We start from the raw sequence: 19,674 nt of genomic DNA, 5'->3' as shown, positions 1-19,674 counted from the left end.
AATACAAAAGAAAATGATTGGGAAGTGGGAAAATGTGGGAATATGAAAAGTCCCACATGAGAAAAACACAAACCATATTCAATGTTTATATTTGGGGACTTGAGGGAATCATTTGTTTAAGAAAGCATGTGAGTGGCATGGGTGGACACACAACACACGCGCGCGGGCCGGGCCGTGGGCCCTGGGCCTTGGTACTTGGCGAATGCGGGTTCGCGGGCGTGGGGTGGGTTTTGTGGTCCGGGTCTTTCTACTTGGTACTATTCTCTCTCAATTCTAAGATACACTTGCTTTTTCCGGCCGTATTTATTTAAGAGATACACTTGCCATTTTTAGTAACTTATCAACTCCACCATCTAATTAACTAATATATCTAATTTACCCTATGACCCACCATCCTATTAAACAAATAATTTCATAAACCCACCCTACCTCCCACCCACCAAAATGACATGGTCCCCCACTTGTTTAATTATTAAAATATATATCCAAGCCCACTTGCTTTATTATTTTATTTCATTCAATTCTTCTTCTTAATACCCGTGCCCGACCAAGTGTATCTCTTAAATAAATACGGATGGAGTACCATTTAATAATAGGGAAGTTAAATGATTTCTTTTTACATATAGCAGGTGGTTGTAGGTGATCATGTCATCCTTATACGATGTGGAATTCTTCTAGTTTCTTTTTCATTTAGATTCCAATTCCTTTCAGTTTTCCATTATTAATTCGCTTTACTTCTCTTTTCTCCAATTAAAACCAACATCTGATTTTATTTTACTTCCCTTCCCTTGTAATCATGGTTGAAGAAGAAGAAACTGAATAAATTTGTGGCATTTGCATCTTCTCCATCAACAATTACTCCTCAAATTGATGGTGGGATGACGAATGTAGAATACATAGATTTTGAGAGCATTTGATTGGTTGAATTGAATCGGTAAATCTAGCTTTAGAGGTATTTTTTATTAGATTTATTACTATATATACCAACTACCTAATGTTTGCTTCATTATGGTTACCTATGGTGTTAATATAAATAATTTTTTTTTCTAATTTTCGAATTTAACTTTAGAAGTTCAGTGTTGATATGAGAATCACGTACTAACTGTATAGAAATTAAATTCATGGTTATTTCCAAGGTGAAGTTTTGATCCATAATTTTCATATTGCGTTGTTTATTTGTAAAAAAAGTTACACTATGTCGCCAAATATTGTGAACGGTTCCTTTATGACAATGATTTTTCGAATATAAATTCATGTCAAAATCGCAATTAGATTTTATTTGTAGGGATTTTGTTAATTGATTTTTTATTTAGTTTTTTGAATCATGGCCGAAAGACATTGTTGAAAGATATCTGATGAAATTTGTGTTGATATATATGATCAGGTAATTATTTACTGTTTCTTTATTTATTCAGTTTATGTGTTTGCTTTTACTCTGTCGTTATTAAGATTAAATTAAGAGTTTCATACAATTGGGTTTTCTATCCATCAGAAATCAGCATTTAGCATGATTTCCTTGCTTGAACTGGAAGTCAGTCAAGTCTTTGAGAGAAAGAAATAGAGAGAGAGAGTTTGAACAAATGAAGAACTCTTTATTAATGAATCAATTCAATGAATGTTTACAGCACGAACACTATATATTCATTAGGGATGATGAGGTGTTTCATCCAATCAGATTGCACTATATGTACAGCTCAGCAAATGCAGCTATCTAGATAGAGTTTATTACAGAAATGCTGTAAAACTGATATAACAAAATCCCTAGATTTAAGGTAAGTTGTTAGAGATGCAGCAGGTGGTTGTAGGTGATCATTGGGAGGCCTTCTAGAATGTTGCGATCCGGATTGCGTGTGATGATCATAGGTCCTACTGGTGCTGCTGCTCATAAGGTTGTTGCTATAATTTAGGACTGCAGAAAGAATAAGATTAACATTTGCAATAGGACAGTGTACACCAATACCCCCTCTCAAACTTGGCATGGGAAAAGTATTAATCTTTCCAAGTTTGGAAGATAAAATCCAGTGTTGGGAACCAGGAAGAACTTTAGTGAAATTTCAACTAATTGGTTCTGTGTTGGGAGATAACTCAACTGTAGCAATCCATCAAGAACCATATCCCTAGTAAAGTGGAAATCAACCTCAATGTGTTTGGTTCGTTCATGAAAAATGGGATTCTTAGCAATGTGCAAGGCAGATTGGTTATCACAGTTGAGTTGAACTGGTTGAAGACCTTGTATCCCCGATTCTTCAAGGAGTCTGACTACCCAAGTGACCTCAATGGAAGCTTGAGACATGGCCCTATACTCTGCCTTAGAGGAACTTTTAAAGATGGTAGACTGTTTCTTAGATTTCCAGCTAATAGGGGAATGACCAAGAAGAAGAACATACCCAGTGACTGATCTTCTGGTGGAAGGGCAAGCAGCGCAATCAGAGTCTGAAAAAGCCTGTAAAGTGAGCTTATCTGTAGCTTTTAACAAGATACCTTGACATGTTGTATGATTAACATACCTAAGAGTATGAGTAAGAGCAACAATGTGAGGGAGCTTGGGGCAATGCATGAACTGACTGAGTGACTGAACAACAAAGGCTAAATCAGGTCTTGTATGAGTAAGAAAATTTAGTTTGCCACATAGCATCTATAGAGATCGGGATTGGAACAAACTTCACCATTAGAAGTTAGTTTCAAATGCAAAGGAAATGGTTTGACAGCAGCCTTGGAAATATCAAGTTCACAGTCATGTAACATTTCTTTAGTGTACTTTCTCTGAGTGAGGATGCATCCTTCAGTTGTGTGACAAATCTCAATACCAAGGAAGTAATTTAGGAGACCAAGATCCTTGATGGTGAATGTTTGATGGAGATGAGTCTTTAATGAAGGAAATAATGCCCTTGGTCCAAGTATGCATTCTATGTTAAGTCTAATAAATGCGGTTCAGTATTAATTAACAAGTTAATAATTCAGTGAGATCAAGTGAGCTGAATGCCTAGCTAGAGGCCGCTTCAGTTCAAGTGGAATTAATGATATTAATCCACAGCTTACTCTTGACTGAACCCGTAGGGTCACACAAATAGTACGTAAACGGATCAAGTATTTAATGGCATTAAATACTCCATCTATGGATATTCGGAATCGACGGATCTTGGTTTCAGTGGGAGCTGAGATCGTCACAGGCAAGAAATGAATACTCCGGAAACGATGATATTGCCGGAAACGGAAATATGGATCGTATCGGAAATATAAATATTATCCAAGTCGTAGATATTGCCGGAAACGGAAACATGGTACGTATCGGAAAATATTATCGGAAATGGAAATATTGCCAGAATCGGAAATATTGCCGGAAACGGAAATATTGTCAGAATCGGAAATATTATCGGAATCGGAAAATAATTCCGGAAACGGAAATATTAAATATTTGTTCGAAACGGAAATTGATTCCGGAATCGGAAATATTAAATATTGTTCGTATCGGAAATGAATTCCGGAATCGGGAATTTAATCGGTAGCGTATCGTACGAATTAGCATCGGACGAGGCCCGCTAGACGAAGGCCCAGCACGAAGCCAGGCCGTCGCCCAGCGAGCCAACGCGCACCATCGCACGCCAAGCCTCGACCAGGCCCAGCGCAAGGCCAGGCCCAGCCAAGGCCTTGGGCGCGCGCGCGAGAGCACAGCAGTGGGCCGAGCGCTGTGCGCCTAGCGTGGGCCGCAAGGCTTGCGCGGGTGTACGGTGCTCGTGCAATGCTTGTGCGGGAATCCTGAAGCAATCAGGATTCGAAGTGTGATTAAATCCTAAAACTATTAGATAATGATTATTTAATTAGAGTCCTGGTAAGGTTATAATTAAATAAATTAGTATCCTAATAGGATTCCAAAACCCTTTCCATAACTCTATAAATAGGTGCCTAGGGTCACATATTTTCATAGATTATTCAAGTATTCAAAGTGAGTTTTTGAGAGAAAATTCAGACACATTCCTTGACTAAAAGTGCCGAAAATCTTTAGTACCTTAAGGGCGATTCTAGTTGGTCAATCTTAAGGCGGATCCGGACGTGCTGTGGACTATCTACGGAGGGACGACACTTGGAGTCCTAAAGACTTGTTCTTGTTCGGTTCGGGCGCAGCTAGGGAAGGCACGCAACAAAGAGTATGCATCTAAACTATGCTATATGATTATGTGTAAATAATATGTATTCCTGGCTAAATGGTTTTTCCGCAATATTTATGAATTGTCATATGAATCATAACCTAACAGTGGTATCACGAGCCTCTTATTATTTTCATAATCTAAATTGCATGAACATGGTTAAATATTACAAATTTGCAAGAATTAAAAGGGGTGATTAATTTTCGTAATTGTTAATTAATTGCAAATTGCGTTTATTTAATTATACGTACGCAGTTTTTCGGCAGTTTCTTCGTTACTCATCCAAATCGAGTGATTTTTGTGTCAATTCCGCATGTAAAAGGCATTCTAAAATTTTGACAAAAATAATTTTTTTCTGCCGAACCCAGAATTCTCAAATTCGAAGCCTAACTATGACTTTTCGAAGGTTTTAGTTTTTCGAATGCAAAATTTCGTAAATTTAAGATGTTAAATTAAATATTTGCGATTCTTGTTGATAAATCTTGAATTTTTGATTGACCTACTGTATATGTTTAACAAGTTTGAATGCCTAGCCTTGTTAATTATGCAATCTAATTTGTAATTATGATTAATTAGTTGAAAATTAGTATAATTTAGAATTAATTTGATTTTCATAATTAATTATAATTTAATTAGATACCTATGATTAAAAACCACCATAAAAATTGTAAATTTATGTTAAATTTTAAATTTTTATGACCTAGGCTTGAATCCATGATAATCGGAAATCAATTGAATAATAAATTTTCGAATTTTCGCCCTAAAATTATGAAATTAATATTATTTATTAATTTGTCATTAATTTTAAATATAAATTTTAAATTTTTATGCGATTCGTTCATATAACTTGCACGCACAAAGCAATGGACGCTTCGTGTTACCCTTAAGGGGTGTTGTATAGTGCGGGCATGCGACGACGAGCAAGGGAGCTCGTCGCCCGTGCGGCACGAATGCAATGAGCAAGGGCATGGTGCACGAGCACAAGGCAGCAGCCCTGCCTTGTGTCGTGGGCCACGAGCTATGGATGAATGGGCATGGGAGAAGGCAAGGCATGGCAGTCGCGTGTGGGCAGCAAGCGAGCTGCGCCACAACGCGCACTGCCTCGCGCAAGCGCGCGCAGCCTCGCGCGCAGCGAGCGCAAGCTCGCGTGCCACGAGCGCTGCGCCCAGCGCTGATCGCGCGCAGCAAGCAATTGCTCGCGCACAGCGAGCGATGGCTCGCGTGCATCGAGCGCTGGAGCGCGCGCAGCGAGCGCTGGCGAGCGCGCACAGCGAGCGATGGCTCGCGTGCATCGAGCGTTGGCGCGCGCGCAGCGAGCACCTCTTGTGCGATGGCTTGCGATGGAAGATGCAGCAGCTATGCGACGAGCGCATGGGCTGCGCGCACATGGCCAGCGATGGCTGTGTGCGTGTGGCCCATGGGCGTGCGATGCGTAGGGTGTTTGCGTTGCGATTAGATCGTTTTGAATGTTTAAGTTGAAATTTTCAGTTCACGTAATTTTAATTAATTTTAAAATTAATAATTTAAATTATTTTCTTGGATTTTAATTTTGAATATTGTAATTATAATAAATTTTATTTATTCTAATTATTTTACTAAAATTAAAATCATGAATTAATTTAAAATTCGACTGAAATCAAATTAAAATTTTTGGATTCAATTATAAATTTATATGGGCTTTAAATTTTAATTAAATTTGTATGTTTCCGGTTAGACTTGAAATACATTTTTATGTTTAAAATTAGTAAAGCATATGAATTTATTGGTTTAAGTGGGAGCGCTTTTAGTCATAAACTCTTGATTAGGTCTACGAATCCTTAAGGTTAAAATAACTTGATTAGAATTAATAAGGACTGAATAATTGGTAGATTATTGGTGCCCTTGATTAATTGCTGCAAATGTTTACGTGATGCATAATGTGTTTTACTAACCAGCTATGTGGGCCATTCATGATAATGAATGGGTGAATGGTATATATTGTATATGTACTGTTTTGCAGGTTATGAAGTGACTAGTATGGCCCAAATAGGATAGAAAATATGGTCTGCGTACCATTAATTTGAATGTAATTGGTCTAAAGTACCAAAGTCGTTTTTCAATTCAAATATGGTCTGCGTACCATCAAATAGTTGTAATTAGTTATAGCTTATCCTATTTGAAGAAAATGGTGCCTCCCACGGAGATTTTCAAGACGGACTTTGAAGTTAAAGCTTCAAGATGAAGTCGGGCCATACTAGATCACATTTATCTTATGCATGCTTTAAGTTATTTATTGCTTTAAATATGTCTTAATTATGCATGAGATTGTGGCTTGATTATGTTGCATGATTAAGGATTTTAGTTCACTTAAAATCTAACCAACATAGTAAGAGCCTTAAGTTCCAAACTTAAAAATTGAGTTAAAAGGTGCCATGCCAAAATATACACTTGCTTGGATATCCTTTACATCAATCTAGTAATAGTTTTCGCTCAGCGAGGTGTTACTTATTGGTCCTAAAGGGGCAAGGTACACAAATAATTGTGAGTACATGTTAGTTTTGGTGAAACTCAACGATATAAGTAAGGAGTCCTTTTATGTCGTGGCAAAATCGATAGGTTTACCTAATAAGTTCTTAGACGTACCTATCAACCAAGAATAGTTTCTAGACTATTAGCAAAAGGCTTTTGCTTACCTAAGATGTTTTAGGATTAAGTCGACAAACTGTGCTTAGTTCTTCAATGATTTTAGGATCTTGGAATCATTTTATTCACACCTGCCGGAACACATAACTTGAATAAAATGCTTAATAAACATTGAATTATGCATGTACGCTAGAATTTAAGTTTATTAAGAGAAACTGTGAATGGTTATTTATTTGTTTATTCTTTTCAATTGTAGTTTTTAATATGGCAAACAACAATTCATTCAACATTCGATCAATTCTCGAAAAGGAGAAGTTGAACGGGAAAAACTTCCTTGACTGGCAAAGGAACTTGCAAATAGTTCTTATGCAGGAAGAAAAGGAGTATGATCTAGATGAGGCGATGCCCGAAGCCGCAGGCGACGGGGTCACTCAGGCAGCCCTCAATCGTTGGATTGATGCCAACAAGGATGTGAAATGTCTAATGCTCGCCACCATGAGTGCGGATCTGCAGAAAACGTTCATCAACTCAGATGCTTTCACAATCATCAGTGAGTTGAAGAACATGTTCCAAGATCTGGCTCGAGTCGAAAGATTCGAGACTCATAGGCAAATTCTTGAGACCAAGCTTAAGAAAGGCGAGCCCGTAAGTCCACATGTTCTCAAAATGATTGGACTCATTGAGAATATGAGTCGGCTGGATCAGCAATTTTCTCAGGAAATGGCTATAGACACCATCCTCCATTCTCTTCATAGCGGGTATGATCAGTTCAAACTGAACTACAGTATGAATAGTCTGGACAAAACGCTCACTGAGCTTCACGGTATGCTGAAGACCGCTGAAAAGACGCTCAAAAGTGATAAGCAGGATGTGCTTATGGTGCGTGGGGGCAAGTTCAAGAAATCTGGAAAGAAGAGGAATGCTAAGAAAGGTGGCGACAAGGCCAGCCCAACTAAGCAAACTGGCGCCAAATCTGTAAAGAGGAAGGTCAGTCAACCCACTTCTGAATCCGAATGCTTCTACTGCAAGAAGAAGGGGCATTGGAAGAGAGATTGCTTGAAGCTAAAGGAAGATCAGAAGAACGGAACAGTCGTTCCATCTTCAGGTATTTTCGTTATAGACTGTATACTTGCTAATTCAACTTCTTGGGTATTAGATACAGGTTGTGGCTCACACTTATGTTCCAATCCACAGGGACTAAGAAGAAGTAGAAAGTTAAGCAAGGGTGAAGTCGGCCTACGAGTGGGAAATGGAGCACGGATTGCTGCATTAGCTGTAGGAACTTACTATTTGTCGTTGCCCTCCGGGCTAGTTTTGGAACTGGAAGAATGTTTCCATGTTCCAAGTCTTACTAAAAACATCATTTCAGTTTCTTGCTTAGATGCTAAGGGATTTTCCTTTTTAATAAAAGACAATAGTTGTTCGTTTTATTTTAAAGAGATGTTTTATGGATCTGCTAGATTAGTCAATGGACTTTATTTATTAGATCACGACAAACAAGTATATAACATAAATACAAAAAAGGCCAAAAAGGATGATTCAGATCTCACCTATCTGTGGCATTGTCGATTAGGCCATATAAACTTGAAACGCTTAGAAAGACTTCAAATGGAAGGAATTCTAGAACCATTTGACTTAGAGGATTATGGTAAATGCGAATCATGTTTACTTGGCAAAATGACAAAGCAACCTTTCTCTAAAGTTGGAGAAAGAGCAAATGAACTACTGGGTTTAATCCATACAGATGTATGTGGACCAATGAGTACAAATGCTAGAGGTGGTTTCAGCTACTTTATCACTTTCACTGATGACTTCAGTAGGTATGGTTATGTCTACCTAATGAAGCATAAGTCTGAATCCTTTGACAAATTCAAGGAATTTCAGAGTGAAGTAGAGAATCAATTAGGCAAGAAGATTAAAGCACTGCGGTCTGATAGAGGCGGTGAATATCTGAGCTATGAATTTGATGACCATCTGAAAGAATGTGGAATTCTATCAGAATTGACTCCTCCAGGAACACCACAATAGAACGGTGTGTCGGAACGGAGGAACAGAACCTTGCTAGACATGGTCAGGTCAATGATGGGTCAGGCCGAACTTCCATAAGAATTTTGGGGAAATGCACTAAATACAGTTGCACTCACTATAAATAGAGCTCCGTCTAAAGCTGTCGAAAAGACTCCATACGAATTATGGTTTGGAAAGCCTCCAAATGTGTCTTTTCTTAAGATTTGGGGATGTGAAGTATACGTCAAACGATTAATTTCAGACAAACTTCATCCAAAATCTGACAAATGTATCCTTGTGGGCTATCCAAAGGAAACAAAGGGGTATTACTTCTACAATACATCTGAGAACAAAGTGTTTGTTGCTCGAGATGGTGTCTTTTTGGAGAAGGATCACATTTCCAAAATGACAAGTGGGAGAAAAGTAGACCTCGAAGAAATTCGAGTCGAACAACAAACTCTAGAGAATGCTCAAGATGACATTCAGGATGAAACTCAGAGATCTTTAGAAGAATCTGGTGAGAATCATGGTCAATCTAGAAATGTTACCCCGCGTAGATCGCAAAGATATAGATCTCAACCGGAAAGGTACTTAGGTATTTTGACGAACGAGAGCTATGACGTTCTATTACTTGAAAGTGATGAACCTGCGACTTACAAACAAGCTATGACGAGCCCTAGCTCCAAGCAATGGCAAGAAGCCATGCAATCTGAATTAGACTCCATGTCTGAAAACCAAGTATGGGATTTGGTCGATTTGCCAGATGGCTACCAAGCCATTGGAAGCAAATGGGTTTTCAAACTGAAAAAGGACAAGGATGGGAAACTTGAAGTTTTCAAAGCTAGATTGGTTGCAAAAGGTTACAGGCAAGTCCACGGTGTGGATTACGATGAAACCTTTTCACCAGTTGCAATGCTGAAGTCTATTCGGATAATGTTAGCAATCGCTGCATATTACGATTACGAAATATGGCAGATGGATGTCAAAACTGCTTTCTTAAACGGCGTTTTAACAGAAACTGTGTTTATGACACAGCCTGAAGGTTTTGAGGATCCAAAGAATGCTAAAAAGGTATGCAAGCTAAAGAAGTGAATCTACGGATTGAAGCAGGCATCCAGGAGCTGGAATATACGTTTTGATGAAGCAGTCAGTGACTTTGGTTTCATCAAGAACGCGGACGAATCTTGTGTATACAAGAAGGTCAGTGGGAGCAAAATTGCTTTCCTAGTATTATATGTCGACGACATATTACTTATCGGAAATGACATTCCTATGTTGAACTCTGTCAAGATTTGGCTTGGGAAATGTTTTTCGATGAAAGATCTAGGAGAAGCACAGTACATATTGGGCATCAAGATTTACAGAGATAGATCTGAAAAGATGATTGGACTTAGTCAAAGCACTTATATCAATAAGGTGCTTGATAGGTTCAAGATGGCGGACTCCAAGCGACGCTACCTACCCATGTCTCATGGAATGACTCTAAGCAAGACTCAGTGCCCAAAAACACTTGATGAGCGTAGACGAATGAATGGGATTCCATATGCATCATTGATTGGTTCAATAATGTATGCTATGATATGTACACGCCCGGATGTTGCGTACGCACTCAGTGCTACGAGCAGATACCAGTCAGACCCAGGAGAGGCGCATTGGACTACTGCCAAGAACATTCTGAAGTACCTGAAAAGGCACAAAGATGACTTCCTGGTCTATGGTGGAGATGATGAATTAATTGTTAAAGGCTATACGGACGCAAGTTTCCAAACCGACAAAGATGATTTCAGATCACAGTCTGGGTTTGTCTTCTGCCTCAACGGAGCTATTGCACAGGCAAAGGAGCCTAGACACCACCAGAGAGTCAAGCATGTACTTCGTAGATTTCACCTATACGAGAGTTCGTTGAAAGAAAAGAAGTCGAGATAAGCAAAATTGGAACTGATGACAACATATCAGATCCATTGACTAAACCTCTGCCGCAAGAGAAGCACAACTCGCACACTACAACTATGGGAATCAAGCATATTGGAGAATGGCTTTGATGTCTCTGTTTAATGTTTTAAAGTTTTAGAGTTTAAATCTTTGTAAAACATTATTGGTTAATCATTCACAATAAATGAAAAGAATTCATTTTTCCATTTAATTTGTGGTTTATTAAATGATGAGTCCCTTCAATTTGACGATATATTCAAGATAGACTGTCAGGACCAGTCCTGTGACTAAGAAATGTCTATCAAGTGAACTTGAATGTCAAAGGTTGAAAATGGTCCCTAGTCGGAGTTTTCTATAAAATTGGACGCATAGAAAACGTTAGACGATTAGAATGCAAGATGACTAGTAGTTCTGTTTCTTGAACTATGTGGACATGGCAATGTCATAATCATTTGCATAGATACTTACTTTGGGAAGACTAGTATCGGACAAGACCTATGAAACTTTACTATAAGAGATGAAAATCTGTCATAAGTAAATTTCATTAAAATTATTAGACACTAAATCCTCAATACCTGAGTGATTTGAGATTACTTGTTTGAGAACTGGTTGCTTTGACGTTGACCAACCGTCGCACCGTAAAAGGAGGCTATAAAGGCAACGCTCAGGTAATCACCTATCAAACGAAGTCTAATCTCAAGATCGCAAGATTGGGATTGTCCTCCCATAAATCGGGATGAGATACTTAAAAGTTGTACAAGGCCACTCGGAGAGCTAGAAACTGTGAAATGCATGGCCGTGCTCGGATGAATCATAGGCTATGATTATCTGTTTATTTGATCAGTTGAACTCTGAAATCGAGAAACACCTCTGGACATAATAAGGATGACAACTCTTACCTTATGTTCAAGAGCAAGCATCGAGCGACAAAGGAATTAGGAAATGCACACTTGTCCCTAAGGACAAGTGGGAGACTGAAGGAAATAATGCCCTTGGTCCAAGTATGCATTCTATGTTAAGTCTAATAAATGCGGTTCAGTATTAATTAACAAGTTAATAATTCAGTGAGATCAAGTGAGCTGAATGCCTAGCTAGAGGCCGCTTCAGTTCAAGTGGAATTAATGATATTAATCCACAGCTTACTCTTGACTGAACCCGTAGGGTCACACAAATAGTACGTAAACGGATCAAGTATTTAATGGCATTAAATACTCCATCTATGGATATTCGGAATCGACGGATCTTGGTTTCAGTGGGAGCTGAGATCGTCACAGGCAAGAAATGAATACTCCGGAAACGATGATATTGCCGGAAACGGAAATATGGATCGTATCGGAAATATAAATATTATCCAAGTCGTAGATATTGCCGGAAACGGAAACATGGTACGTATCGGAAAATATTATCGGAAATGGAAATATTGCCAGAATCGGAAATATTGCCGGAAACGGAAATATTGTCAGAATCGGAAATATTATCGGAATCGGAAAATAATTCCGGAAACGGAAATATTAAATATGTGTTCGAAACGGAAATTGATTCCGGAATCGGAAATATTAAATATTGTTCGTATCGGAAATGAATTCCGGAATCGGGAATTTAATCGGAAGCGTATCGTACGAATTAGCATCGGACGAGGCCCGCTAGACGAAGGCCCAGCACGAAGCCAGGACGTCGCCCAGCGAGCCAACGCGCACCATCGCACGCCAAGCCTCGACCAGGCCCAGCGCAAGGCCAGGCCCAGCCAAGGCCTTGGGCGCGCGCGCGAGAGCACAGCAGTGGGCCGAGCGCTGTGCGCCTAGCGTGGGCCGCAAGGCTTGCGCGGGTGTACGGTGCTCGTGCAATGCTTGTGCGGGAATCCTGAAGCAATCAGGATTCGAAGTGTGATTAAATCCTAAAACTATTAGATAATGATTATTTAATTAGAGTCCTGGTAAGGCTATAATTAAATAAATTAGTATCCTAATAGGATTCCAAAACCCTTTCCATAACTCTATAAATAGGTGCCTAGGGTCACATATTTTCATAGATTATTCAAGTATTCAAAGTGAGTTTTTGAGAGAAAATTCAGACACATTCCTTGACTAAAAGTGCCGAAAATCTTTAGTACCTTAAGGGCGATTCTAGTTGGTCAATCTTAAGGCGGATCCGGACGTGCTGTGGACTATCTACGGAGGGACGACGCTTGGAGTCCTAAAGACTTGTTCTTGTTCGGTTCGGGCGCAGCTAGGGAAGGCACGCAACAAAGAGTATGCATCTAAACTATGCTATATGATTATGTGTAAATAATATGTATTCCTGGCTAAATGGTTTTTCCGCATGATTTATGAATTGTCATATGAATCATAACCTAACATTTAAATCATTAATGGTGTGCTCCTTGGAGCCTCTAATAATGATGTCATCAACATAGACAACAACAACAGTGATGTCAGAAGAACCATGCATAATGAATAAAGAATAGTCATTCTTAGATTGTTTGTAGCCTTGAGATTTTAGCTCATCTAGGACATTTTCACAATAGGAGAGAAAGTTTCATGGTAGTCAATGCCATATTTCTGAGTGAATCCCTTAGCAACTAGTCTGGCCTTATATCTTTCTATAGTCCCATCTGCATTCTTCTTGATTCTAAAAACCCATTTACAACCAATGGCTTTCTTTCCTTTTGGAAGCATCACAAAATCCCATGTATGATTGTTATTCAAGGTTGTAGTTTCCTTTTCCATAGCTTCCAACCAGTTGGTATCTCCAGCAGCTTCTTTGTAAGATATTGGCTCAATGTGATACATGTGAGCAACATTAAGAAGTTTTTGTTTGACAGGAAGACTGTTAGGTTATGATACATATGACAAAACATAAATCATGCGGAAAACCTTAATGCCAGGAAACATATTATTTACACATAATCATATAATTAGTCTAGGATGCATACACTTTGTAGCGTGCCCTCCCTAGCTGCGCCCGAACCGAACAAGAACAAGTCTTTAGGACTCCAAGTGTCGTCCCTCCGTAGAAAGTCCACAGCACGTCCGGATCCGCCTTAAGCTTGACCAACTAGAATCGCCCTTAAGGTACTTAGAATTTTCGGCTAAACAGGGCAACAATGTGACTGAAATTTCACTCTCAAAATGTCACTCTGAATACTTGAAAAACTCGTCCATAAATTGTGAACCTAGGCACATATTTATAGGGCTATGGAAAAGGATTTAGAATCCTATTAGGATACTAATTATTTTAATTAGAATTTCATTAAAACTCTTTTAAACTAATTCTATCTTTTAGGATTAGGATTTAATCATAGAACGAATTCCATTAGCTTTAGGATTCGTATCAAACACAAACGTTGCACGAGCACGAGCACGAGCCGCACAGCCGCGCAAGCCTTGGGGCCCACGCGAGATGCACAACCCGCAGCCCACGAGCTCGCGCGCGCCATGGCCTTGCTGGGCCTGGCCTTGTGCTGGGCCTGGCGAGGCTTTGGCAGCGTTTGTGTTGGGCGCTTGACTTGCTGGGCACGGGCCTGGCTTCGTGCTGGGCCTTTGTCTAGCAAGTCTCGTCATACAATAAAAGCTGTGATTTTGAGCAGAAAAATCAGTCACATTACTTGCCCATAAATAACCTAACAGTGGTATCACGAGCCCCTTATTAATTGCATGAACTATAATTGCTTAAACATGGTTAAATTTTACAAATTTGCAAAGAATTAAAAAGGGGTGATTAATTTTCGTAATTGGTAATTAATTGCAAATTGCGTTTATTTAATTATATGTACTGTTAGGTTATGATACATATGACATTTACATAAATCATGCGGAAACAACCATTAACCCAGGAAACATATTATTTACACATAATCATTTAGCATAGTTTAGATGCATACTCTTTGTTGCGTGCCTTCCCTAGCTGCGCCCGAACCGAACAAGAACAAGTCTTTTAGGACTCCAAGTGTCGTCCCTCCGTAGAAAGTCCACAGCACGTCCGGATCCGCCTTAAGATTGACCAACTAGAATCGCCCTTAAGGTACTCAGAAAATTCGGCACTTTTGGGGCAAGATGGGTGTTTGAATTTTCTCTCAAAAAACTCACTTTTGAATACTTTGAAACTTGTATATAAATTATGACCCCTAGGCCTTTATTTATAGAGTTTATGGAAAAGGAATCGTAATCCTAGTAGGATGCGAATTAATTGGAATTAGAATTCTACATGAATTCTACTTAATCAATTTATCCAATAGGAATAGACATTTAATCATACACTGACTCTTGCAGATTCAGGAATCTCGCATGAGCTCAAACTCACACACACACGGCAGCCACAAGGGCTGCCCACGCATGCGAGCAGCAGCCCACGCAGCGCGGCCCACGCATGCGCGGCCTTGTGCGCGCTGGGCTGTGGCGTGCGTGCTTGCTGGGCGATGGCCTGGCTTCGTGCTGGGCCTTCGTCCGGCAGGCCTCGTCCGATGCTAATTCGTACGATACGCTTCCGATTAAATTTCCATTTCCGGAATCTATTTCCGATACGAACAATATTTACGTTTCCGGCAATATTTCCGATTCTGGTAATATTTCCATTTCCAACAATATTTTCCGATACGTACCATGTTTCCGTTTCCGGCAACATCTACGACTTGGATAATATTCATATTTCCGATACGATCCATATTTCCGTTTCCGGCAATATCATCGTTTCCGGAGTATTCATTTCTTGCCTGTGACGATCTTAGCTCCCACTGAAACCAAGATCCGTCGGTTCCGAATATTCATAGATGGAGTATTTAATGCCATTAAATACTTGATCCGTTTACGTACTATTTGTGTGACCCTACGGGTTCAGTCAAGAGTAAGCTGTGGATTAATATCATTAATTCCACTTGAACTGAAGCGGCCTCTAGCTAGGCATTCAGCTCACTTGATCTCACTGAATTATTAACTTGTTAATTAATACTGAACCGCATTTATTAGACTTAACATAGAATGCATACTTGGACCAAGGGCATTATTTCCTTCAGTCTCCCACTTGTCCTTAGGGACAAGTGTGCATTTCCTAATTCCTTTGTCGCTCGATGCTTGCTCTTGAACATAAGGTAAGAGTTGTCATCCTTATTATGTCCAGAGGTGTTCCTCGGTTTCAGAGTTCAACTGATCAAATAAACAGATAATCATAGCCTATGATTCATCCGAGCACGGCCATGCATTTCACAGTTTCTAGCTCTCCGAGTGGCCTTGTACAACTTTTAAGCATCTCATCCCGATTTATGGGAGGACAATCCCAATCTTGCGATCTTGAGATTAGACTTCGTTTGATAGGTGATTACCTGAGCGTTGCCTTTATAGCCTCCTTTTACGGTGCGACGGTTGGTCAACGTCAAAGCAACCAGTTCTCAAACAAGTAATCTCAAATCACTCAGGTATTGAGGATTTAGTGTCTAATAATTTAATGAAATTTACTTATGACAGACTTTCATCTCTTATAGTAAAGTTTCATAGGTCTTGTCCGATACTAGTCTTCCCAAAGTAAGTATCTATGCAAATGATTATGACATTGCCATGTCCACATAGTTCAAGAAACAGAACTACTAGTCATCTTGCATTCTAATCGTCTAACGTTTTCTATGCGTCCAATTTTATAGAAAACTCCGACTAGGGACCATTTTCAACCTTTGACATTCAAGTTCACTTGATAGACATTTCTTAGTCACAGGACTGGTCCTGACAGTCTATCTTGAATATATCGTCAAGTTGAAGGGACTCATCATTTAATAAACCACAAATTAAATGGAAAAATGAATTCCTTTCATTTATTGTGAATGATTAACCAATAATGTTTTACAAAGATTTAAACTCTAAAACTTTAAAACATTAAACAGAGACATCAAAGCCATTCTCCAATATGCTTGATTCCCATAGCTGCAGTGTGCGAGTTGTGCTTCGCTTGCGGCAGAGGTTTAGTTAATGGATCTGATATGTTGTCATCAGTTCCAATTTTGCTTATCTCGACTTCTTTTCTTTCAACGAACTCTCGTAGAAGGTGAAATCTACGAAGTACATGCTTGACTCTCTGGTGGTGTCTAGGCTCTTTTGCCTGTGCAATAGCTCCGTTATTATCACAATACAGGGCTATTGGTCCTTTAATGGAGGGGACTACACCAAGTTCTCCTATGAACTTCCTTAGCCATATAGCTTCCTTTGCTGCTTCATGTGCAGCAATGTACTCCGCTTCAGTTGTAGAATCCGCAATGGTGCTTTGCTTAGCACTTTTCCAGCTTACTGCTCCTCCGTTGAGGCAGAAGACAAACCCAGACTGTGATCTGAAATCATCTTTGTCGGTTTGGAAACTTGCGTCCGTATAGCCTTTAACAATTAATTCATCATCTCCACCATAGACCAGGAAGTCATCTTTGTGCCTTTTCAGGTACTTCAGAATATTCTTGGCAGCAGTCCAATGCGCCTCTCCTGGGTCTGACTGGTATCTGCTCGTAGCACTGAGTGCGTACGCAACATCCGGGCGTGTACATATCATAGCATACATTATTGAACCAATCAATGATGCATATGGAATCCCATTCATTCGTCTACGCTCATCATGTGTTTTTGGGCACTGAGTCTTGCTTAGAGTTATTCCATGAGACATGGGTAGGTAGCCTCGCTTGGAGTCCGCCATCTTGAACCTATCAACCACCTTATTGATATAAGTGCTTTGACTAAGTCCAATCATCTTTTTAGATCTATCTCTGTAAATCTTGATGCCCAATATGTACTGTGCTTCTCCTAGATCCTTCATCGAAAAACATTTCCCAAGCCAAATCTTGACAGAGTTCAACATAGGAATGTCATTTCCGATAAGCAATATGTCGTCGACATATAATACTAGGAAAGCAATTTTGCTCCCACTGACCTTCTTGTATACACAAGATTCGTCCGCGTTCTTGATGAAACCAAAGTCACTGACTGCTTCATCAAAACGTATATTCCAGCTCCTGGATGCCTGCTTCAATCCGTAGATTGACTTCTTTAGCTTGCATACCTTTTTAGCATTCTTTGGATCCTCAAAACCTTCAGGCTGTGTCATAAACACAGTTTCTGTTAAAACGCCGTTTAAGAAAGCAGTTTTGACATCCATCTGCCATATTTCGTAATCGTAATATGCAGCGATTGCTAATATTATTCGAATAGACTTTAGCATTGCAACTGGTGAAAAGGTTTCATCGTAATCCACACCGTGGACTTGCCTGTAACCTTTCGCAACCAATCTAGCTTTGAAAACTTCAAGTTTCCCATCCTTGTCCTTTTTCAGTTTGAAAACCCATTTGCTTCCAATGGCTTGGTAGCCATCTGGCAAATCGACCAAATCCCATACTTGGTTTTCAGACATGGAGTCTAATTCAGATTGCATGGCTTCTTGCCACTGCTTGGAGCTAGGGCTCGTCATAGCTTGCTTGTAAGTCGCAGGTTCATCACTTTCAAGTAATAGAACGTCATAGCTCTCGTTCGTCAAAATACCTAAGTACCTTTCCGGTTGAGATCTATATCTTTGCGATCTACGCGGGGTAACATTTCTAGATTGACCATGATTCTCACCAGATTCTTCTAAAGATCTCTGAGTTTCATCCTGAATGTCATCTTGAGCATTCTCTAGAGTTTGTTGTTCGACTCGAATTTCTTCGAGGTCTACTTTTCTCCCACTTGTCATTTTGGAAATGTGATCTTTCTCCAAAAAGACACCATCTCGAGCAACAAACACTTTGTTCTCAGATGTATTGTAGAAGTAATACCCCTTTGTTTCCTTTGGATAGCCCACAAGGATACATTTGTCAGATTTTGGATGAAGTTTGTCTGAAATTAATCGTTTGACGTATACTTCACATCCCCAAATCTTAAGAAAAGACACATTTGGAGGCTTTCCAAACCATAATTCGTATGGAGTCTTTTCGACAGCTTTAGACGGAGCTCTATTTATAGTGAGTGCAGCTGTATTTAGTGCATGTCCCCAAAATTCTAATGGAAGTTCGGCCTGACCCATCATTGACCTGACCATGTCTAGCAAGGTTCTGTTCCTCCGTTCTGACACACCGTTCCATTGTGGTGTTCCAGGAGGAGTCAATTCTGATAGAATTCCACATTCTTTCAGATGGTCATCAAATTCATAGCTCAGATATTCACCGCCTCTATCAGACCGCAGTGCCTTGATCTTCTTGCCTAATTGATTCTCTACTTCACTCTGAAATTCCTTGAATTTGTCAAAGGATTCAGACTTATGCTTCATTAGGTAGACATAACCATACCTACTGAAGTCATCAGTGAAAGTGATAAAGTAGCTGAAACCACCTCTAGCATTTGTACTCATTGGTCCACATACATCTGTATGGATTATACCCAATAGTTCATTTGCTCTTTCTCCAACTTTAGAGAAAGGTTGCTTTGTCATTTTGCCAAGTAAACATGATTCGCATTTACCATAATCCTCTAAGTCAAATGGTTCTAGAATTCCTTCCCTTTGAAGTCTTTCTAAGCGTTTCAAGTTTATATGGCCTAATCGACAATGCCACAGATAGGTGAGATCTGAATCATCCTTTTTGGCCTTTTTGGTATTTATGTTATATACTTGTTTGTCGTGATCTAATAAATAAAGTCCATTGACTAATCTAGCAGATCCATAAAACATCTCTTTAAAATAAAACGAACAACTATTGTCTTTTATTATAAAGGAAAATCCCTTAGCATCTAAGCAAGAAACTGAAATGATGTTTTTAGTAAGACTTGGAACATGGAAACATTCTTCCAGTTCCAAAACTAGCCCGGAGGGCAACGACAAATAGTAAGTTCCTACGGCTAATGCAGCAATCCGTGCTCCATTTCCCACTCGTAGGTCGACTTCTCCCTTGCTTAACTTTCTACTTCTTCTTAGTCCCTGTGGATTGGAACATAAGTGTGAGCCACAACCTGTATCTAATACCCAAGAAGTTGAATTA

The sequence above is a fragment of the Spinacia oleracea genome, chromosome 6 (genome assembly GCF_020520425.1).
Source record: "Spinacia oleracea cultivar Varoflay chromosome 6, BTI_SOV_V1, whole genome shotgun sequence".
Classification (NCBI taxonomy): Eukaryota; Viridiplantae; Streptophyta; class Magnoliopsida; order Caryophyllales; family Amaranthaceae; genus Spinacia; species Spinacia oleracea.
This window is presented reverse-complemented; position numbering follows the sequence as displayed.